This window comes from Scyliorhinus torazame, chromosome 15 (assembly GCF_047496885.1).
Source record: "Scyliorhinus torazame isolate Kashiwa2021f chromosome 15, sScyTor2.1, whole genome shotgun sequence".
Lineage (NCBI taxonomy): Eukaryota > Metazoa > Chordata > Chondrichthyes > Carcharhiniformes > Scyliorhinidae > Scyliorhinus > Scyliorhinus torazame.
The window spans coordinates 152941549-152965265 of NC_092721.1; the positions used below are offsets into that span (position 1 = coordinate 152941549).

Genomic DNA, 23717 nt, shown 5'->3' on the forward strand with positions numbered 1-23717 from the left:
CCAAAATTTTCCTAATTTGTGTTGGTAAAGGAACCCTACTTGCTGCCATTACATATCAAAACATTGCAGGCAATTCGCACGTGATTTTCAAATATGTGCTGATGGTGGGCATAATTTCCCCATTGCATACAAAAGCTTGGAAAATTGTTTTACAATTCTTACTCCACTTGTACAGTAAATTGGCCAATCACCTGATCTCCAGGGATCACTGGCACTAATTAGTCTGATTTTCTGTTTGGGAATGGGGGGGCAGTGATGGGTAATGGTGTTGTGGTTCATTGAACTCCTGCTTGGAGTCAAGTGATGCTTCCTAGCTTTATTTCTGTTTTGTTCTTATGTAGGTGTTCCTTGGATTGACTCGTTGGTTGGGTTTTCTGGTCCTGCCCATGAAAGAAACCTCTGTGGGCGGGTAACGGGAAATCTGGAGAGGCAGCCAAAAGTCCATTAACTCTCAGTGGGACGGGAAAAATCCTGGCTGTGGTGGGATCAGGCAATCCCACCCATTATCTAGTCAGAGGGGATTATAGGCACGATCTAATGGAAAAAAAAAATCAGTTCCGCACTGGGAACAATCCGGCTATCTAACACTACACAGTGGGAACGCCCCGCTGAGGCAGCATTCAGGCACATTTCTGTAGTGACAAGGGGAGCTCATCAGATAAATGGTGCCCCGATCTCTTGACCCCTGACGCGACTCCCTAAACCCCCCAACCCCCAACTCACCTGTTTGGTCGGTCCTAGAGCCCCCTGCACCCCACCTCATATGGGCAGGGAACCCCTGGATCTGATCCCCGGCATGGGAAAAATCCCACCTGAGCACCACCAGCCTGGCACCCTAGCAGTGCCCCTGCCATCTGGTAGTGCACTGTCAGGGTGCCAGACTGGCAGTGCCAAGGTGCCTGGGTGGCATCAATGCCAGGATGCAACCCTGCCCAGATACCAACCACGGTGTCACAAGGGCACAATGATTATCACTGCTGCCTCACAGCTCAGGATTCCGCATTCAATTCCGGCCTCAGGTGACTGGCTGTGTAGAGTTTGCACGTTCTCCCTGTGTCTGCGTGGGTTTCCTCCGGGTGCTCTGGTTTCCTCCCAGAGTCCAAAGATGTGCAGTTTAGGTCGATTGGCTATGCTAAATTGCCCCTTATTGTCCAAAATGTTAGGTGGGGTTACCAGGTTACTGGGATAGGGTGTTCTTTCCAAGGACCGATGCAGACTCGATGGGCCGAATGGCCTCCTTCCGCACTGTAAATTCTCTGAATAATTCTGTGAATAATTCACCCAATGGTCTCCGATCACCTGACCCCCCCCCCCTCTCTCTCTCCCCCCCCCCACCCCCAAGTGCCATTCCACCTGGTCCCCATTTGTAGCGCCCAGCTGGGGTCTCCTCAGCGAGGCCAGTAGATCCTGGGAGCTTTTAAGCTCATTAACTCTTAAGTCTGGGTCCCGTCCATTGTGGACGGGATCCAGATTGCAATGTCTCGTGAGATCTAATGAGGGCACAATGATCGTCATGAAACCCGGAAGAGGCCTCTCGCGGGTTCTACTGGCTGCGTCCCGTTCTGATTCTGACAGGACATGGCCGGTAAAATCGCCCTATATATACGCTCCAGCACAACAAGGAAAGTCCGAAAAGATCTGAACCTCCCTTTTTAGGCATTGCTTATCGTTGATTGCTAACTTTATCCAGGGGAGGCTAATACTCAATAATATCTGCTTATATAAAGCAATGAATGTAACAAAATAAAACAAAGTGCTTCATAAGTGTGCAGGGAAAGCAGATACTGTGCAGGAATCAGGAGAACCATTCAAGGAGTTGACAAAAGATTGAGGGTGAAGAAGTAAATTTTGAAGGCACTTTAAAAAATCTAAGGAACAAATTCTGCAGTGCGCGACAAAGGTTAATGGAGCGAATTCTGCAATGCGGGGCTGTGAATAACTAAATGTTCTATCACAAGTGGTGAAATAGCGGGCCAGATTCAGAAGAACAAGAGCAAACTGAGACGCTGTTCTGGAGGATGTTGGGTTGAAGAAGGTCCAACAAAGTAATTTGTAAATGACAACAGAAACTGATATCTAACCTTTTGAGAGGGGAAACTAGTCAATGCTCAAACATAAGAACATAAGAACGAGGAGCAGGAGTAGGTCATCTGGCCCCTCGAGCCTGCTCCGCCATTCAATGAGATCATGGCTGATCTTTTGTGGACTCAGCTCCAGCTCCTCTTTCCGGCCCGACCACCATAACCCTTAATCCCTTTATTCTTCAAAAAACTATCTATCTTTATCTTAAAAACATTTAATGAAGGAGCCTCTACTGCTTCACTGGGCAAGGAATTCCATAGATTCACAACCTTTTGGGTGAAGAAGTTCCTCCTAAACTCAGTCCTAAATCTACTTCCCCTTATTTTGAGGCTATGCCCCCTAGATCTGCTTTCACCCGCCAGTGGGAACAACCTGTCCGCATCTATCCTATCTATTCCCTTCATAATTTTATATGTTTCTATAAGATCCCCCTCATCTTTCTAAATTCCAACGAGTACAGTCCCAGACTACTCAACCTCTCCTCGTAATCCAACCCCTTCAGCTCTGGGATTAACCTAGTGAATCTCCTCTGCACACCCTCCAGTGCCAGTACGTCCTTTCTCAAGTAAGGAGACCAAAACTGAACACAATACTCCAGGTGTGGCCTCACTAACACCTTATACAATGGCAGCATAATCTCCCTAGTCTTAAACCCCATCCCTCTGGCAATGAAGGACAACATTCCATTCGCCTTCTTAACCACCTGTTGCACCTGTAAACCAACTTTTTGCGACTCATGCACTAGCACACCCAGGTCTCTCTGCACAGCAGCATGTTTTAATAATTTATCATTTAAATAATAATCCCTTTTGCTGATATTCCTACCAAAATGGATAACCCTAGCCCATTCACTTAGCCTATCCAAATCCCTCTGCAGACTTCCAGTATCCTCTGCACTTTTTGCTTTACCACTTATCTTAGTGTCGTCTGCAAACTTGGACACATTGCCCTTGGTCCCCAACTCCAAATCATCTATGTAAATTGTGAACAATTGTGGGCCCAATACTGATCCCTGAGGGACACCACTAGCTACTGATTGCCAACCAGAGAAACATCCATTACTCCCCACGCTTTGCTTTCTATTAATTAACCAATCCCCTATGCATGCTAATACTTTCCCTCTAATGCCATGCATCTTTATCTTATGCAGCAACCTTTTGTGTGGCACCATGTCAAAGGCTTTCTGGAAATCCAGATATACCACATCCATTGGCTCCCCGTTATTTACCGCACTGTTAATGTCCTCAAAAAATTCCGCTAAATTAGTTAGGCACGACCGGCCCTTTATGAACCCATGCTGCGTTTGCCCAATGGGACAATTTCCATCCAGATACCTCGCTATTTCTTCCTTGATGATAGATTCCAGCATCTTCCCTACTACCGAAGTTAAGCTCACTGGCCTATGATTACCTTCTTTCTGCCTACCTCCTTTTTTAAACAGTGGTGTCACGTTTGCTAATTTCCAATCCGCCAGGACCACCACAGAGTCTAGTGAATTTTGGTAAATTATCACTAGTGCATTTGCAATTTCCCTAGCCATCTCTTTTAGCACTCTGGGATGCATTCCATCAGGGCCAGGAGACTTGTCTACCTTTAGTCCCATTAGCTTGCCCATCACTACCTCCTTGGTGATAACAATCCTCTCAAGGTCCTCACCTGTCATAGCCTCATTTCTATCAGTCACTGGCATGTTATTTGTGTCATCCACTGTGAAGACCGACCCAAAAAACCTGTTCAGTTCCTCAGCCATTTCCTCATCTCTCATTAATAAATCTCCCTTCTCATCCTCTAAAGGACCAATATTTACCTTAGCCACAATTTTTTGTTTTATATATTTGTATAAACTTTTATTATCTGTTTTTATATTTTGAGCAAGTTTACTCTCATAATCTATCTTACTCTTCCAAGCTTTTTTAGTAGCTTTCTGTTGCCCCCTAAAGATTTCCCAGTCCTCTAGTCTCCCACTAATCTTTGCCACTTTGTATGCTTTTTCCTTCAATTTGATACTCTCCCTTATTTCCTTAGATATCCACGGTCGATTTTCCCTTTTTCTACTGTCCTTCCTTTTTGTTGATATAAACCTTTGCTGAGCACTGTGAAAAATCGCTTGGAAGGTTCTCCACTGTTCCTCAACTCTTTCACCATAAAGTCTTTTCTCCCAGTCTACCTTAGCTAGCTTTTCTCTCATCCCATTGTAATCTCCTTTGTTTAAGCACAAAACACTAGGGTTTGATTTTACCTTCTCACCCTCCATCTGTATTTTAAATTCCACCATATTGTGATCGCTCCTTCCGAGAGGATCCCTAACTATGAGATCATAAATCAATCCTGTCTCATTACACAGGACCAGATCTAGGACCGCTTGTTCCCTCGTAGATTCCATTACATACTGTTCTAGGAAACTATCGCGGATACATTCTATAAACTCCTCCTCAAGGCTGCCTTGACTGACCTGGTTAAACCAATCAACCAATGCTATTTATCTAAAATACAATATTTTGCGCTCTTGAGTTTTTGTACCCAAGAGCATTTATTACAGAAACTAATTTTCTCTATGCTAATGACATTAATTATTATTTTTGCTCTGAAAAATATACCCTAATCACCATCTTTGAATTCTGTTCTTCTGAGTTTATTTTTTTCACGGTTGTTCAGTGGTGCTAATATTTTACAAATTATACGTTGTATTAAGTTGCTATGTCTCAAAGTAACTACAAAGCTATACACAAAATGAAAAAAAATTCAAACCATTTCTAACATTTGTAAAGAATGTGAATATGCATGAATCTGGGGCGAAATTCTCCGTTATCGGCGGAAAGTCCGCCGATCGGCGCAAAAAACGGCGCAAATCCCACTTGCGTCACGTCATAAAAATGGGCCGACAGTCTCCGGCCCGAAATGGGCTAGCAGCGACGTGACGGGATCCGCGCTTGCGCAATGGTTCACGCCGTGCAGCGTCATACGGGCTGCACGGCGTGACGGCTCATAAGGCCGCGCAGCTCCCCCCCACCCGACCGGAACACCCGACCGCAACACCCGACTGGATGGCTAGCCGTCGCTCAGCCCCGAGGTTCGAGTCACGCGATGTGGAGGCGCTCCTGGACGCGGTGGAGCAGAGGAGGGACGCCCTGTATCCCGGGCACGGCCGCAGAGTTGCCCCACGCCACAGCCGGCGTCTGTGGAGGGAAGTGGCAGAGGCCGTCACCGCTGTGGCCCTAACACCACGGACAGGCACCCAGTGCCACAAGAAGGTGAACGACCTCGTCAGAGCAGGCAGGGTGAGCCTCCCCATATCCCCCATATCCCCCCCACCCAATATCCCCCCTCCCCCATATCCCCCTCCCCCATATCCCCCCTCCCCCATATCCCCCATATCTCCCCCTCCCCATATCCCCCCTCCCCATATCCCCCCCTCCCCCATATCCCCCATATCCCCCCTCCCCCATATCCCCCTCCCCATATCCCCCATATCCCCCCTCCCCATATCCCCCCTCCCCCATATCCCCCATATCCCCCCTCCCCCATATCCCCCCTCCCCCATATCCCCCCTCCCCATATCCCCCCTCCCCCATGTCCCCCCCCTCCCCCATATCCCCCCTCCCCCATATCCCCCCCTCCCCCATATCCCCCCTCCCCCATATCCCCCCTCCCCCATATCCCCCGTCCCCCATATCCCCCATATCCCCCCTCCCCCATATCCCCCCCCATATCCCCCATATCCCCCCTCCCCCATATCCCCCCCTCCCCCATATCCCCCATATCCCTCCTCCCCCATATCCCCCCTCCCCCATATCCCCCATATCCCCCCTCCCCCATATCCCCCCCTCCCCCATATCCCCCCCTCCCCCATATCCCCCATATCCCCCCTCCCCATATCCCCCCCCTCCCCCATATCCCCCCTCCCCCATATCCCCCATACCCCCCTCCCCCATATCCCCCCTCCCCCATATCCCCCCTCCTCCATATCCCCCCTCCCCCATATCCCCCCTCCTCCATATCCCCCCCTCCCCCATATCCCCCCTCCCCCTTATCCCCCATATCCCCAAGTGAATCCAGCCCTAACCTTAACCTCTGCAATGCACGCGCAACCGATGGCGTGCATTCATATACCTGCCTAACACTGTTGCCTTTTACCCCTGCCACCACCCCCCCCCCCCCACAGGAGAAGCGCGCACACAACAATAGGGAGCATGTGAGGACTGGAGGAGGGCCCGCTGATGAGAGGCCACTGACCATACACGAGGAAAGGGCCCTGGAACTGGTTGGCGGACCTGAGGACCGGGAGGTTGCTGATGCAGAGGTCGGGGCCCCACGAGCAAGTGAGCCACCAACAGCCCGTCCCCATATCCCCCCTCCCCTATATCCCCCTCTCCCGTATCACCTGATCACTGCCTGATGTCTAACCATGCATGCTTCATTGTGTATCGCAGGACCAAACGTCCAGGCACCCATCCCCGCAGATGCACACCGCCCGCAGGATGCCCCTCGGAGACCACAGGAGACGGAGAGACCCGCACCCTCCAGCATGCGACGCCCGCAGGATGCCCCTCGGAGACCACAGGAGACGGAGAGACCCGGACCCTCCAGCAGGCGACGCCCGCAGGATGCCCCTCGCACACCATGGGAGACGGAGAGACCCGGACCCTCCAGCATGCGATGCCCGCAGGATGCCCCTCGCACACCACGGGAGATGGAGAGACCTGGAGCAACAGGGAGACGACACCCCCGTCACGTGCGGGAGCGACCACCCAGCGATGAGGGGGGCAGCCACAGGCCCCCGTCACATCCGAGCCAGGACACCACTACCCAGGACACCACTATCCAGGACACCCCTACCCGGGACACCACTACCCAGGACACCCCTACCCGGGACACCACTACCCAGGACACCCCTACCCGGGACAGCACTACCCGGGACAGCACTACCCGGGACAGCACTACCCGGGACAGCACTACCCAGGACACCCCTACCCGGGAAGACGAAATACCGGACAGTGACTCAGAGTGGATGGGTGGAGACGAACCCCCACCCCAAAGTGCCATGGACTCAGAGTGGGACGAAGAGCACGACACAACGCCACTGCTGTCACCAACACCCTCCACCATCGCAGAAACACTCACCACGGTTGGGCACTTTAGTGATGAGGCGTCTGGTACACTCACTGGTGCGCACAACACAGCCGTCCCGGTACAGCAGGTGGAGGTAGGAGCAGCAGAGGGACCGGGCGGTCGGAGGGCAGCCCAGGCCAAGCGAACATCTGCCGCCCAGATGGATCCCGGGTTCCTGCAGTTACCACACCCACACATAGATCCGATGCAACCACCGACACGGAGACGAGCGAATAGGGTGACGGGTGGCTTGCGGCGGCTGCGGTCGCAGGTGGAGGAGTCCACCCGCGTCCAGGAGCTGGGAGTGGTCCCGGTCATGCGTGCCACCCAGGCTGACACCGCACGGGTGGCGTCCGCGGTGGAGGCAATGGGTGCGACGGTGTCAGACATGGGGAATGGTTTGCGAGGCCTGGGGCCTTCCGTGCAGGCGGCGTCTGTGGCCCAGGAAATGGCTGCCCTCTCACAGGAGGCCATGAGCCAGTGCCAGCGCCAGATGGCAGAGGCGCTCAACGCCATAGCCCAGTCTCAGCAGGCCATGGCCCAGTCTCAGCAGGCCATAGCCCAGTCTCTGCAGGCCATGGCCCAGTCTCTGCAGGCCATGGCCCAGTCTCAGCAGGCCATCGCTGAGGGCATCGGCGCCAGTGGCCATGTGCGAGCCGGCGTCGCACTGTCACAGACAGGGTTCGACAACCCCCTGGGCTCCATGGCTGCAAACCTGCAGACCCCTGTCGATACCAGCACGGGCCTCCAGGACTGGCAGCGCCAGATGTCGGGGGCGCGTCGGATGGCCAGTCCGTTCGCATCCCCCACCCATGTAGAGGCCTGGGGGCCATCGGGCACCCCGAGGGAGGAGGAGGTGGTGTGGTCCGTCCCGGCTCCCTCTGTAGGGGAGGTCCTGGTACACCGCGACACCTCGGACTCCCCCCCTTCCGTCCCAGGTGCATCTGGTGGGCAACGGGCAGGACAGGCTGGCAGCTCGCCATCCCAGTCGCCCGGGCCGCAGCCTGGCCCATCTAGGCCAGGACGCCCCAGGAAACGGCCGCCAAAGGGATCCAGTGTCAGAGGGCAGGAATCACAGGAGTCCACCTCCAGTTCTGCTGTACCGTCTGGGGAACCACGTAGACGTAGTCAAAGGGCCCGTAAGGCCAAACAATTAGACACTGAGTAAGTTGGCACGGGTGCAGGGCACAGATGAGTTTTAGGGGCTAGGGCACGTGCATGAACTCCTTTGGTTATTAAAGTCAATGTTACACCTACCGAAGCTGCCTTTGTGCTCTGTCCAAAGTGTGCGGGCGTGTCATGTACGTTGAGCGCAAGTGTGTGTGTGACGGGTGGTCTTACCTCAGCCCCAGGCGAGTCTGCCCCCTTCCCCCTGGGCCGCCATCAACATCCCCCGGGCAGAGGACGGGACCGTGCGCTGCAGTGTCACAGCCGCATGCAGGGATGGTCCGGGTGGATGGTGGTACTGTGGCCATGGGTCAGACATAGTCCAACGATGTAGAGCCAGGAGCTCATCGGAGGCGGGTTGTCATCATCCTCCATGGCCTGCGATAGACACGCGTCCACCCGCAAGTGGGTGAGCCCGGCCCGTTGTGCCGCCGGTGGATCGGCAATTGGGGGGGGGGGGGGGTGGTGTGCATGCGGGTGGGGTGTGTGGGGTTGGGGAGGGGGGTGAGGGTGCTGGGTGGGTGGATGGGTGGGGGGTGTGGGTGGTCGGCTGTTGTCATGGTGTGCGGTCTGTGGCCATACTACCCGATTCCCACGCCCATCTAGTCAGTGAAGCGGGCGTCTATCAGTCTGTCCCGTGCCCGCTGGGCCAGCCGGTATCGGTGGACAGCCACCCGCCTGTGTCTACCCCGTCTGCCCTGACCATTGCCCCCATCCCTCTCATCTGGGGAGGACTGTGCCTCTTCCTGCTGCTCCTCCACTCCGCCCTCCTCTGCCTGCGGCACATCGCCCCTCTGCTGGGCTATGTTGTGCAGGACGCAGCACACCACAATGATGCGGCCGACCCTATCTGACCGATACTGGAGGGCGCCCCCAGAGAGGTCCAGGCACCTGAAACGCATCTTCAGCACGCCAAAGCACCTCTCGATCACTCCCCTTGTCGCTACATGGGCATCATTGTAGCGGTTCTCCGCCTCATTGCGTGGCCTCCGTATAGGCGTCATCAGCCACGATCGCAATGGGTAGCCCCTATCGCCCAGCAACCAGCCCCTCAGCCGGGGATGGCGTCCCTCGTACATGCCGGGGATGCATGACCGCGACAACACGAATGAGTCGTGTACACTGCCTGGGTGACGGGCGCAGAGGTGCAGGATCATCATGCGGTGGTCGCAGACCACCTGTACGTTCATTGAATAGGTCCCCTTCCTATTAGTGAACACGGCCCTGTTCTCTGCAGGTGGCCGCACGGCGACGTGCATCCCATCGATCGCGCCCTGGACCATGGGGAACCCGGCAACGGCAGAGAAGCCCACGGCCCGGGCATCTTGGCTGGCCCGGTCCACGGGGAAGCGGATGTAGCGGTGCGCCATGGCATAAAGGGCATCTGTCACTGCCCGGATGCACCGATGTCTGCGATATGCCGGACAGGTCCCCACTCGGTGCCTGGAATGACCCCGTTGCATAAAAGTTCAGGGCCACCGTAACCTTGACGGACACGGGGAGAGGGTGTCCCCCGCCAGTGCCACGCGGTGACAGGTGTGCCAGCAGGTGGCAGATGTGTGCCACGGTTTCCCGGCTCATCCGGAGTCTCCTCCTGCATTCCCGGTCCGTGAGGTCCTGGTATGACTGCCGGGGCCGGTACACACGGGGCGCCCTCGGGTGCCTCCGTTGCCGTGGGGCCGCGACGTCCTCCTCCCCCTCCTCGTCCTGTCGGTCAGGTGTCCCTCCAGCCTGGGCGGCTGCCGCCTGTCCCTCTGCGGCAGCCTGCGCCGCCTCTCTGGCACGCTCCTCCTCCTCCTCATCCAGGGCAACATAGACATGAGCGGCTGCCACCACGGCGGCCAACATCGCTGGATGGTCTGAAAACATGACGGCCTGGTGGGGGGGAGGGGAAAGACGACATGTCATCATTGCCGATATCTCCTCCTCCCCCCAGCCAGGTGGCATGGACCGCATGGGTCCAACTGTTGGAGGCTGGCACCTGGCCAGGTGGACCAACTCATTTGCCCTCCCATCACCCACCCCGGCACGGACCCCCTCCCCAACCCCCAACCTCCACCCCAGCACGGACCCCCCCCCCAACCTCCACACCAGCACGGACCCCCCCCCCAACCTCCACCCCGGCACGGACCCCCTCCCCAACCTCCACCCCGGCACGGACCCCCCCCCCAACCTCCACCCCGGCACGGACCCCCTCCCCAACCTCCACCCCAGCATGGACCCCCCCCAACCCCCAACCTCCACCCCAGCACGGACCCCCCCCCAACCTCCACCCCAGCACGGACCCCCCCCCAACCTCCACCCCGGCACAGACCCCCTCCCCAACCTCCACCCCGGCACGGACACCCCCCCAACCTCCACCCCGGCACGGACCCCCTCCCCAACCTCCACCCCAGCACGGCCCCCCCCAACCTCCATCCCAGCACGGACCCCCCCCCAACCTCCACCCCAGCACGGACCCCCCCCCCAACCTCCACCCCGGCACGGACCCCCTCCCCAACCTCCACCCCGGCACGGACCCCCCCCCAACCTTCACCCCGGCACGGACCCCCCCCCCAACCTCCACCCCGGCACGGACCCCCCCCCTAACCTCCACCCAGGCACGGACCCCCTCCCCAACCTCCACCCCAGCACGGACCCCCCCCAACCCCCAACCTCCACCACAGCACGGACCCCCCCTCCCAACCTCCACTCCGGCACGGGCCCCCCCCCCCAACCTCCACCCCGGCACGGAACCCCCCCAACCCCAACCTCCACCCCGGCACGGACCCCCTCCCGGCACTCCCCCGGAGCCCAGCCTACTCTAACCACACCCCCCCCCCGCCGCACACACACACAAGCCGAGACACACCTCTCCTCACACAATCAGTCTGCGGCCACGCCATTTCCTGCCCAGAGCCAACCCCCCAGGCCGTCACTCACCTCCTCGCTGGTCGGCGTGAGCCTGGAGCACCGGGTCACGCCGATGAAAAGGAGGTTTGATTCACGTCGACGTGAACGGTCATCACGTCGACGGGACTTCGGCCCATCCGGAAGGGAGAATATCGGCAGGCCGAAAATAGGCTGCCTTGCGCAGACCCGTGACATTCTCCGCGGCAGCGGCGCCATTAACGCCCCGCCGACTTTTCTCCCTTCGGAGACTTCGGCGGGGGCGGGATTCACGGCGGCCAACAGCCATTCTCCGACCCGGCGGGGGGTCGGAGAATGACGCCCCTGATATATGTGTGATTAAATTTAATGAAAATTACAGCTGTCCGGTGTGAATTGTATTAAAAATGTTCTGTGCCAGCAATAGTAGGGCACAGATTTAAATATGTGGTTTCCTAGATGGTGACTATTTAACCACAAGTTTAGGTAGGGAGGGAAAACCCAAAGGCCAGTCAACCCAATTCACACCACCTTATGATCAACTGAAACACAACATTGTCAGAGGCAGGCTGGGAAAATGAATGTAACAACGAGACGATGGTGATAATAAATAGGAAATAAATTGAATTTCAATAAAATTAGCTTTGTTAAAAAGTAAAAATCACACCGTAGCACAAATTGAGGTAATAGTATTTTCAGAAATCAGCTCATTTAAGGGTTCATTCAAAATGAAAAAATACATGAACAAAAATACATAGATCTCTAAAGTCCCTGCAGCCAAGTTTTCTATATAGACAAAATGTTGTAAAACCTTCATTAGGAATGATTAACGCAGCTTAAATCATTCCAATTCTGGTAAGGTTCTCTACAGCATGTAGCACTCGCTGACACTGACAAGTTAATTCTATGCTCAAAGACCTTTGTCAAAGCCCTTTTTGGGGAAAAAAAGCAAATTAGTCCTCCAGTTGGCTACTGGGCTAGGAGGCAGCTGATTCTGCAAGGTTTGTAACTTTGAACTTTTTTCCTTCTGCCTGTGGGGAAACCACCTTTCACAGAATTTGCATGCTTCCTGGTGATATGTGGTGAATAAGAGAGACGAGGAAATGTTAGATTGCAAGGGAAGAATTTTTTAAAAATTAGTTCATGGGACATGGGTGTCGCAGGCTGTGCCAGCATTTATTACCCATCCCTAATTGCCCTTGAGGAGGCAGTTAAGAGTCAACCACATTGCTGTGGGTCTGGAGTCACTTGTAGACCAGACCGCATAAAGATGGCAGATTTCCTTCCCTAAAGGACATTAGTGAACCAGATAGGTTTGTCCGGCAATCGGCAACGGTGATCATTAGACTTTTTATTGTATTAGTACACTGCTGCATCCACAGCTAATTTAAAAAATAGGACTGAGTGTGGAAACTGAGCTTAGAAACAAAAAGAGAAAGCCTGTGTAATACATCTCATCATGTTAAAATGTGCAAAATGATTGTGTGCAGTGATGTTGTTGAACAGCTAGGAAGCTGGTAAAATGTTTAGAAGTGAGTGGCAGGATGGAAAATAGAAATGCCTTTTCGAGATGATCAGATCAGAGAAGGAATTTAAGTTATCACTCTTGTCTGGCAGCATCGTATAAGGCAATGACTGACGACTTCAGCACTGATTAAATCAAAGCAGAAGAACCATTTGTTGCTGAGGAACTGCAGACACGTTTCTCAGTGTTTGGGTTTCAGCCTGATGACACCCTAGGAGGAATGCATTGGATTGAAGGCACTGGTCCATTTTTTCCCAAAGCTGTCAAAGGAACTGCTTTCCAAAGAACTCTAATCATTCAATGGGTAGTGATTTTTTTTCTTCTTTTTTTCCCAAGGTGTTTTAAATTTTTTTTAGGTACCAGTTGAGAGATAAATATTGGCAATGGACTGGCTCTTCAAAATAGTGCCCTGAGATCTTTTACATTCAATTGAAAGGACAGACAAGGCCTCTTTTTAACATTCCTTCCAAAAGGACAGCACTGCATTCCCTCAGTAGATTTCTCGCCTAGTTTTTCAAGTCTCTGGGAGGGGAACATCAATCACCAACCTTCTGACTTGGGGACCTGGGTTTGATTCCCGACTTGGGTCACTGTCTGTGCGGAGTCTGCACGTTCTCCCCGTGTCTGCGTGGGTTTCCTCCGGGCGCTCCGGTTTCCTCCCACAAGCCCGAAAGACGTGCTTGTTAGGTGAATTGGGCATTCTGAATTCTCCCTCAGTGTACCTGAACAGGTGCCGGAATGTGGCGACAAGGTGATTTTCACAGTTACTTCATTGTATTGTCAATGTAAGCCTACTTGTGACACTAATAAAGATCATTATTATTATTCAAGGCAGGTCTGCTACCCACTGAGCTACTGCTGAATCTAGTATTATGTTTGCTCTTCAGTGTAAATTCAGTGTTGCAATTTGTGTGGGATTACTTTATGAGGCATGTTAAACTATTAAACAAGGGTCAGCCTTCACCTATTGGTACTACTGGTGTGGAGATGCCGGCGTTGGACTGGGGTGAGCACAGTAAGAAGTCTTACAACACCAGGTTAAAGTCCAACAGGTTTGTTTCAAATCACTAGCTTTCGGAGCACTGCACCTTCCTCAGGTGAAAGAACAGGTAGGTTCCAGAAACATATATATATATATATATATATATAGACAAAGTCAAAGATGCAAGACGATACTTTGAATGCGAGCAATTGCAGGTAATTAAGTCTTTACAGATCCAGAGAGAGGGGTAGTCCCAGGCTAAAGAGGTGTGAATTGTCTCAAGCCAGGATAGTTGGTAGGATTTCACAAGCCCAGGCCAGGTGGTGGGGGTGAATGTAATGCAGCATGAATCCAAGGTCCCGGTTGAGGCTGTACTCGTGTCCGATACTTGGCTATAAGTTTCTGCTCACCTATTCTGCATTGTCATGCATCCAGAAGGCTGCCTTGGATAACACTTACCCGAAGGTCAGAGGCTGAATGCCCTTGACTGCTGAAGTGTTCCCTGACCGGAAGGGAACATTCCTGCCTGGCGATTGTCGCGCGATGTCCGTTCATCCGTTGTCTCAGCGTCTGCATGGTCCCCTCTCTTTGGATCTGTAGGAGTCCTTGTTGTCGAGATGCTCTAGGGATGAGTGTAGGGCCAGGGAAATGGTGTCTGCTGTGGACCGGTTGTGACGGTAAGCGAATTGCAGTGGATCAAGGCGTTCTGGGAGTATGGAGATGATGCGCTTCATGATCAACCTCTCGAAGCACTTCATTACAACTGAAGTCAGGGCCACCGGACGGTAGTCATTGAGGCACGTTGCCTGGTTCTTTGGCGCCGATATGATGGTGGTCTTCTTGAAGCAGGTGGGGACCTCGGAGTGGAGAAGGGACAGGTTAAAGATGTCCGCGAACACCTCTGCCAGCTGGTCCGCACATGCTCGGAGTGCACGACCAGGGATCCCCTCCGGGCCCGTCGCCTTCCGAGGGTTCATTTTCAGGAAGGCCGATCTGACTTCGGAAGCTGTTATGGTGGGTATGGGGGAGTTAAGGGCTGCTGGGGCACTCGACAGCGGATTGTTGGTTACCGAGCATAGAATGCATTGAGTTCAACGGGGAGGGGTGCGCTGCTGCTGGAGATACTGCTCGGCTTCGCTTTGTAGCCCGTTATGTTGTTTAGTCCTTGCCACAATCGCTGAGAATCTGTCTGTGACTCTAGCTTGGTTTAATATTCTCTCTTGGCATCTTGGATGGCTTTGCGGAGGTCGTACCTGGACTTCTTGTATAGGTCAGGGTCGTCTGACTTGAGTGCCTCAGATCTGTCCTTCAGTAGGGAGTAAATCTCGTGATTGAGCCATGGTTTCCGGTTGGGGAATGCATGTACTGCTTTCTTCGGCACGCAATCATCCACACATTTGCTGATGAAGTCTGTGACGGTGGTGGCATACTCATTTAAGTTGGTCGCTGAGTTCTTAAATATGGAACAGTCCACTGTCTCTAAGCAGTCACGTAAGAGCTCTTCTCTTTCCTCGGACTAGCACTGCACAATCTTCTTAGCTGGATTCTCCCGCTTGAGTTTCTGCTTGTTTGCTGGGAGAAGGAGCACCGTCTTATGGTCTGATTTCCCAAAGTGCGGTCGAGGGATTGAACGGTAGGCGCCCTTGATTTTTGAGTAGTAGTGGTCAAGAGTGTTGTCGCCCCTGGTGGGACAGGTGATGTGCTGGTGGAATTTTGGCAGTACACTCGTGAGGTTGGCCTTGTTGAAGTCTCCGGCCACGATGAACAAGGCCTCCGGGTGTTCGGTTTCGTAGTTGTTTATAACTGCCTTCCTCACTTCTGACATGATTTTCACTGAACAACTTCAAGAGAAATTTCAGGAGCAACATCAACTACTATACATGGCCTTCACCGATCGGACCAAAGTTTTTGACGCATTCAATCAGGAAGTGCTATGAAAGACACTGTCAAGGGCCAGCAGTCCAGAGAAATTCATCAACATCCTCGGACTCTTCCATGACAAGACGTAGGTGACAGTCCTCACCGATGAAAGTAAGGCAGAAAACTTCGAGGCCAAGACCGGGTCAAGCAGGGATGTGTCATTACCCCCACCCTTTTCTCTATCTTCATCACCATCATCCTTCACCTTGTCAAGAAAAAGCTTTGCAGTGGAGTGGACATTGTCTACAGGATGGATGGAAAATGTTTCCACCTCAACCGGTTGAAATCCAAGAAGGAAACAACACTGATATCACCAGTGGAGCTTCAGTATGTGGATGACCTTGCCTTCTCCACTCAGAAGAGAATCTCCAAGCTATGCTTCACACCTTTGCGGAAGCATGCCGAAGAATCTGTCTGAGCCTCAACGTCAAGACTGATGTCCTTTACCAACTTGCCCCAGGGCAAGATCCAGTCTCTCCCTCCATCAAGACCAATGCAGAAACCATACCAAATGTGGAGTTTGGAGTCCAAGGATCGACCCCACCCTTCGGAATAACGTGCCAAGTGTGTCGTCAAAGATGCGGCTCTAGAATTGGGTCACGTAAGGACCCACAGAATCCATGACCAGGAACATGGAGTTTCTAGGTGGCAAATCATACTTGTTACTGAGTGGTCACCGAAGATTGGTACTGCTGTCACCCCAGTCAGATGGTTATGAGGTCAACCCCTCCTCTATAGACTTAACATCATCATCTAGACTAGTACTTGAGTGTAGTTCTGGTGATGTGCTATGTTGTTTTAAGTCAGATGTGAAAGTGAGGTCCCATGTGACCTCTGAGTTTTATGTAAAAAATCCCATGTGAGTATAAGAGGAAATATGGCATTCTCCTGTTGTTCTGCCTACATTTATCCCTCAACCAGCAGCTAAAAATGGATGACCTTTCTGTGTGCAATTGGTAATGTTTCCTGTGTTACAAAAATGCTGGTGTTTCAAATTTACTTAATTAGCTGTAAAGTAATTTAGGATTCCTCCCTCCCTTCCTCAATTTATTTCTTCCTTCCTTTCGCAGTCACACTCTTCCTACTTTGTCAGTTTAACTTGTACTGCAGCAATAATTGCAAAGACTTCAGGAAACGACTTAAATAAACAAAAGCTTCAGAAAAAAGGCAGAAATTTAAAGTGAAATATAAGTATGCGGACTACTCAATGCACAAGTAGAGAAAGATTCCCCACCAGAAAATAACTAGACTTCAACAGTTACTGAAAAAATACCAGTCTTGCTGTAAGAAACACTGGGCCAGATGTATTTTGATATTACCAGCCATTTTATTTGGGCAAAGTGTGTGCTTGGAGATGAACTTCATCTGGATTTATAAATAGATTTTATTGGCTTACATTTGCATTTTAAGTGAGGCAGCTTCAGGTTAACATTCTCGCACCAGACTTCCGGGTGCGGCGATGACCAGCTGAGTCGCACGTTTCGGCAGCTCCCGGTGAAACGGACTTTTGGGCTCTTGATAGGAGCCCCAACGGCAATTTTGACGGCTAAAAGCACTGTGCGGTAAACCAGAAGGGAATCCCCCCTGGATACGGATGAAAAAAGGAGGAGAAAGTGACCGGATTGCAGTGGATCCTTTAGAACAGCGGCAAGGAAGGCAAGCAAAAACCAAGATGGCGTCGGAAGGTGGCAGTTTAACATGGGGCCCTGAACAACAAGAGTTCTTGAAATGCTGTGTGGAAGAGCTCAAAAAGGAAATGAAGAAAGAGCTGTTGGCCCCGATACTACAGGCGATCGAAGGGCTAAAGGAGGAACAAAAGACCCAGGAGCGGGAGCTTCGGGTCGTGAAGGCAAAGGCAGCCGACATACAGGGCCTGGTGGTGAAGACGGAGACGCATGAGGCACATCAGAAACGATGTGTGGAAAGGTTGGAGGCACTGGAGAACAACGCAAGGAGGAACAACCTGAGGATTCTTGGTCTTCCTGAAGGTGCGGAGGGAGCGGACGTCGGGGCATATGTGAGCACGATGCTGCACTCGTTAATGGGAGCGGAGGCCCCGGCGGGTCCGTTGGAGGTGGAGGGAGCATACCGAGTGATGGCGCGAGGACCGAGAGCAGGAGAAATTCCCAGAGCCATAGTGGTGAGATTCCTCCGTTTTAAGGATAGAGAAATGGTCCTTAGATGGGCAAAGAAAACTCGGAGCAGTAAATGGGAGAACGCGGTGATCCGCGTTTATCAAGACTGGAGTGCGGAGGTGGCGAGAAGGAGGGCGAGCTTTAATCGGGCCAAGGCGATGCTTCATAAAAAGAAGATAAAATTTGGAATGCTGCAACCGGCAAGACTGTGGGTCACATATTGAGGGAGGCACCACTACTTTGAGACGGCGGATGAAGCGTGGACTTTTATTGTGGAAGAAAAACTGGAATGAGCGGGTTATTAAAAAGAACGTTTGAACAAAGTGGTGGGGCGAATGTGGGGGGCGAAGAGGGGGGTTAAAAGGGGGGGGAAAGAGGAGTTTTATGTACTAATCCTGCGATGTGGTAACTTTTCTCTCTTCCACAGGTGGTGATGGGGGGAGGAGGGGAGGTGGAGGAGATGGGGCGTTGGCCATTGGGGGCGGGGCCAAGGGAGAAGCGCGGGCTTGGTTCCCGCGCTATGATAATCATGGCGGGAATAGACAAGCAGGAAGGAGGGGGCGTCGCACGGTGCGAGTCGAGGTCACGGGGGGAAGCCGAGGTCGGCCAGAGTTTGCTGACTTCTGGGAGCAACATGGGGGGAGTAATTACGCTAGCGGGGGATCTAGCGGGGGGGGGGGGGTGGGAGGGGGGAATTACTGGGCTGCTGCTGGGGAGAGGGGGGAGCTGGTATGGGAGGGGATGGGCGGGGGGGCACCGCCTGGGGGAGATACAGCTGCGTGGGAACCGGATGAGGAGCTGGAAAAAGGGGATGGCTAATCGACAAGGGGGGGGGGGGGTAGGAAGCCCCCCAACCCGGCTGATCACGTGGAACGTAGTAGTGGCGATGGATGCCGAGAAAGCATTTGATAGAGTGGAGTGGGATTATTTGTGGGAGGTGTTGAGGAGATTTGGTTTTGGAGAGGGGTATGTTAGATGGGTGCAGCTGTTGTATAGGGCCCCGATGGCGAGCGTGGTCACGAATGGACGGGGATCTGCATATTTTCGGCTCCATAGAGGGACAAGGCAGGGATGCCCTCTGTCCCCATTATTGTTTGCACTGGCGATTGAGCCCCTGGCGATAGCGTTGAGGGGTTCCAAGAAGTGGAGGGGAGTACTTAGAGGAGGAGAAGAACACTGGGTATCTTTGTATGCGGACGATTTGCTACTATACGTGGCAGACCCGGCGGAGGGGATGCCAGAAATAATGCGGATACTTGGGGAGTTTGGGGATTTTTCAGGGTATAAATTGAACATGGGGAAAAGTGAGTTGTTTGTGGTGCATCCAGGGGAGCAGAGTAGAGAAATAGAGGACCTACCGTTGAGGAAGGCAACAAGGGACTTTCGTTACCTGGGGATCCAGATAGCCAAGAATTGGGGCACATTGCATAGGTTAAATTTAACGCGGTTGGTGGAACAAATGGAGGAGGATTTCAAGAGATGGGATATGGTATCCCTGTCACTGGCAGGGAGGGTGCAGGCGGTTAAGATGGTGGTCCTCCCGAGATTCCTCTTTGTGTTTCAGTGCCTCCCGGTGGTGATCACGAAGGCTTTTTTTAAAAGGATTGAAAAGAGCATCATGGGTTTTGTGTGGGCCGGGAAGACCCCGAGAGTGAGGAAGGGATTCTTACAGCGTAGCAGGGATAGGGGGGGGGGCTGGCACTACCGAGCCTAAGTGAGTATTATTGGGCCGCTAATATTTCAATGGTGAGTAAGTGGATGGGAGAGGAGGAGGGAGCGGCGTGGAAGAGATTAGAGAGGGCGTCCTGTAGGGGGACTAGCCTACAGGCTATGGTGACAGCCCCATTGCCGTTCTCACCGAGGAACTACACCACAAGCCCGGTGGTGGTGGCTACACTGAAGATTTGGGGACAGTGGAGACGGCATAGGGGAAAGACTGGAGCCTTGGGGGGGTCCCCGATAAGAAACAACCATAGGTTTGCCCCGGGGGGAATGGATGGGGGATATGGAATGTGGCAAAGAGCAGGAATAACGCAACTGAAAGATCTGTTTGTGGATGGGAAGTTCGCGAGTCTGGGAGCGCTGACCGAGAAATATGGGTTGCCCCAAGGGAATGCATTCAGGTATATGCAACTAAGGGCTTTTGCGAGGCAACAGGTGAGGGAATTCCCGCAGCCCCCGACACAAGAGGTGCAGGACAGAGTGATCTCAAAGACATGGGTGGGGGATGGTAAGGTGTCAGATATATATAGGGAAATGAGGGACGAAGGGGAGACTATGGTAGATGAACTAAAAGGGAAATGGGAAGAAGAGCTGGGGGAGGAGGTCGAGGAGGGGCTGTGGGCAGTTGCCCTAAGCAGGGGAAACTCGTCGTCCTCGTGTGCCAGGCTAAGCCTGATTCAGTTTAAGGTATTACACAGGGCGCATATGACTGGAGCACGGCTCAGTAAATTTTTTGGGGTGGAGGATAGGTGTGCGAGGTGCTCGAGAAGCCCAGCGAATCATACCCATATGTTTTGGTCATGCCCGGCACTACAGGGGTTTTGGATGGGGGTGACAAAGGTGCTTTCAAAAGTAGTGGGGGTCCGGGTCGAACCAAGCTGGGGGTTGGCTATATTTGGGGTTGCACAAGAGCTGGGAGTGCAGGAGGCGAGAGAGGCCGATGTTTTGGCCTTTGCGTCCCTAGTAGCCCGGCGCAGGATATTGTTAATGTGGAAAGAAGCCAAGCCCCCGGGGGTGGAGACCTGGATAAATTACATGGCAGGGTTTATAAAGCTAGAGCGGATTAAGTTCGTTCTAAGGGGGTCGGCTCAAGGGTTCACCAGGCGGTGGCAACCGTTCGTCGAATACCTCGCAGAAAGATAGATGGAATGGAAAAAAGAAGGCAGCAGCAGCAGCCCAGGATCGGAGGGGGGGGAGGGGGGGGGGTGGGGGGTGGGAGTGGGGGGGTGGGGGGGAGGGGGCGGGAGGAGGAACCAGAAGGACTCTCAGGGTTGTTAATATATACTGTATAATATGTATAGGTCGTTGCGACAGATAATTATATATTGGACTGTTAAATTATATTTTTGGAGAGTGTTACTTGTGATAAGGCAGTTGCCAATCAGGGTTAGTTTTCATTTTTGTTATTTATTATTTATTCATTTTTTGTTTATAAAATAGGTCATTGTTATTTGTGTTGTTATAATATTGTGTAAAGGATGCACAATGTACTGTGTTGGTTGATCAAAAATTTTCAATAAAATATTTATTAAAAAAAACATTCTATGCACCAAATTTAGCTCTTGGAAAATTAGGTCAACGTGAATCAGACATGTGTTGGTTGCAGAATCACCCTCACAAAGATGTCTTTGAGGGGGTTTCCAATGCCAACCCCCCCCCCCCCCCCCCCCCCACCCCCCACACACACCGTGGCGTGATTGGCAGTAGTAGAGGTGGCCCACCATTGGCCAGCAGCAGTATCTTCCAGTCCCACTACTGTCACCAGGTTTTCTTGTTGTTTGTACCCTCTGCTGCTGGGAAGCCTGTGGAGGGTGGGGGGGAGGGGGCAGGGGTGGCTGTGGGGTGCGCTGGGGGGGAATCTCCATTTTTGGGCACGGAAGATCTGGCTGGCAGGAACGGCCATAGATTTTCAGCCTTCATAGTCTTCTGTATGTGACCAGCAAATCTTTTTTAACTACTTGTAACTATAAACAGTGAAGAGTGCACGTCTGAAGCTATCTCCATCCTGGGCCTTATCACGTCACTGATCAACATCACACTGACCCTTAGTCGAGATCATGTGCCTTCTTGTATCACTGTGTGGGCAGTCCTGCATTAGCCCTGTAAATTACCAGACCCTTCCACTACACTGTGCAAATTTGAAGGCCTGATTTTCTGACCAGTATCTGCCACCAGCACTGTTGGTGGAGCATTGTGTTTGTTGGTGGAACCCGCGTGTTGGTCTTCTTTCAGATTTTGTTCTATTACTTGAAGCTAAAAGCAAATTACTGTGGGTGCTAGAATCTGCAACGAAAACAGAAAATACTGGGCAATCTCAGCAGGTCTGACAGCATCTGGGGAGAGAGAAGGGAGCTAATGTTTGAGAGTATGGGTGACTCTTTGTCAAAGCAAGAGGAGAGAGTATGGAGCGAAGATTGGATGAAAAGTGGTCAGTGAGACAGGAACAGGCTGACACGGTGGGCCTAGCGGGAAGTCCTGTTTGTGGACGTGTCTTCATTCTTTCTTAATCGTGGTTTCCCTGTGGTCGACAGGGCTCTCAACCTCGATCACCCCATTTACATTCCCTTTGTCTTTCTGTCCACGACATTTTTGTTGATTTCCACCCGTCGCTGGCACTCTATCCAGCCCCACTGCTCCATGCCCCCCTCCCCCACAACAGTATAAATCTGACCCTATTTCCAGTTCTCTCCAGCTTTGACAAAGAATAATCCAGACACAAAACGTTAGCTCCCTTCTCTCTCCACAGACGCTGTCAGACCTGCTGAGATTGTCCAGTATTTTCTGTTTTTATTACTTGAAGTTGTTGACTTGTGTTAAGGATTGTAGGTTGATGGTTGTGCTCACTGGCCTGATGCTGTGGCTGAAGTTCGGTCTGTATTCAGCCAGTCCAGCCCAAATGCACTCAGGAGGTACAATACACAGTCTGCACCTGAAACACATGGAGCATAGAGTCACAAAATCACCAGAAGAGTCTGCACAAAGAGTACTCAAACTGCATATGGGATACACCGAGTGAGACTCTTAACTAAATAAAGAGGAATCAAATTCACAACACCTACTCTCTTGTCAAGGGCAGAAATATGTAATACTGCAGTTTGTGTTTCTTTATTCCATCAATTTTGAAGCCATCTTATATAGAGTCACTGGGTGGGATTCACCGTTGCCCGACGGCGATATCGTAATCGGCGATCGGGCGGAGAATTCCTTCCAATGCCCAAATCGGGAGCGGCACCAGTTTGACACCGGTTTTCTATCCTCCGCCCCCTCCGAAATGGCATAATCGCGTCGCACATTGCATACCATTGAAACGCAGTTGGCGCGTCACCTGAAGCCCCACCCCCGATGCTCTGTTCCGAACGGCAGAGTTCCCGACCACGCAGGGAACATGTGGTCTCAGCAGTCGGGAACCCAGCATGGCGGCTGCGGACTATGTCCAGCGCCGCCACAGTCGGTCAGGAGCCGTGCTGCACGCCGGCGTCGGCACTTGCCTCAAAAATGATGAATCCAGCCCGCAGACTTTTACAGCACCGAAAGAGACCCTTCAGCCCATTTGTTTGTGCTGGCCAGCAACACCTATCTATTCTAATCTAATTTTCTAGCACTTTGTTCGTAACCTTCTGTGCCGCCTTTGTTCAGTTAAAATTTATTGTACTGCATTATCTCCATTAAAAGTGGAAAACATAGAAAATGTTGATGTAAATCTGGGCATTGTGACACATTCAGGGTATTCTAATTGTTATAAAGTAGCTGTGATTTTAAAAGTTCTCAGGATTATTTATTAACAAGAGCTCAAAATATATGCTGCAATGTCAGTAAATGATCCTTTCAATTATCTTTCCAGAGGAATGGACGTGCTCCACAGGAGCATCTGTGACATCAAACAGTCTATAATATAACAATTGTATTTTCACTAAATCAATATCGTTTTCAGATCAACATAAAGACAGTCGAATTTCGAAACTTTTTGAGGTCACATTTTGGTCACTATTTTAACATTTATCTGAAAATTTCAACATGTACTGCCTTGAGTATTATCTATTACCTGGAAAATACTGTATATATTTAGGTGTAAAGGTCGAGTTACTGAGACCCAAATTTTTAGCCAAAAAGTAGGGGGTCGACTTACACAGGAACAATATTTGCTAGGAGTTGAAATCTACCCTCTCTCATCATTTTGCTACTTAACTGTTTAAGGGGGTATCATCGC

The 23717-nt window shown here is 52.1% G+C and overlaps 1 protein-coding gene across 3 annotated transcripts in view; it reads left to right on the forward strand.

The window, feature by feature from the left end:
- Window positions 1-23717, forward strand: part of LOC140391911 (microtubule-associated tumor suppressor candidate 2-like) — a 766862-nt gene that overhangs the window by 181530 nt on the left and 561615 nt on the right. The window lies entirely within an intron of this gene.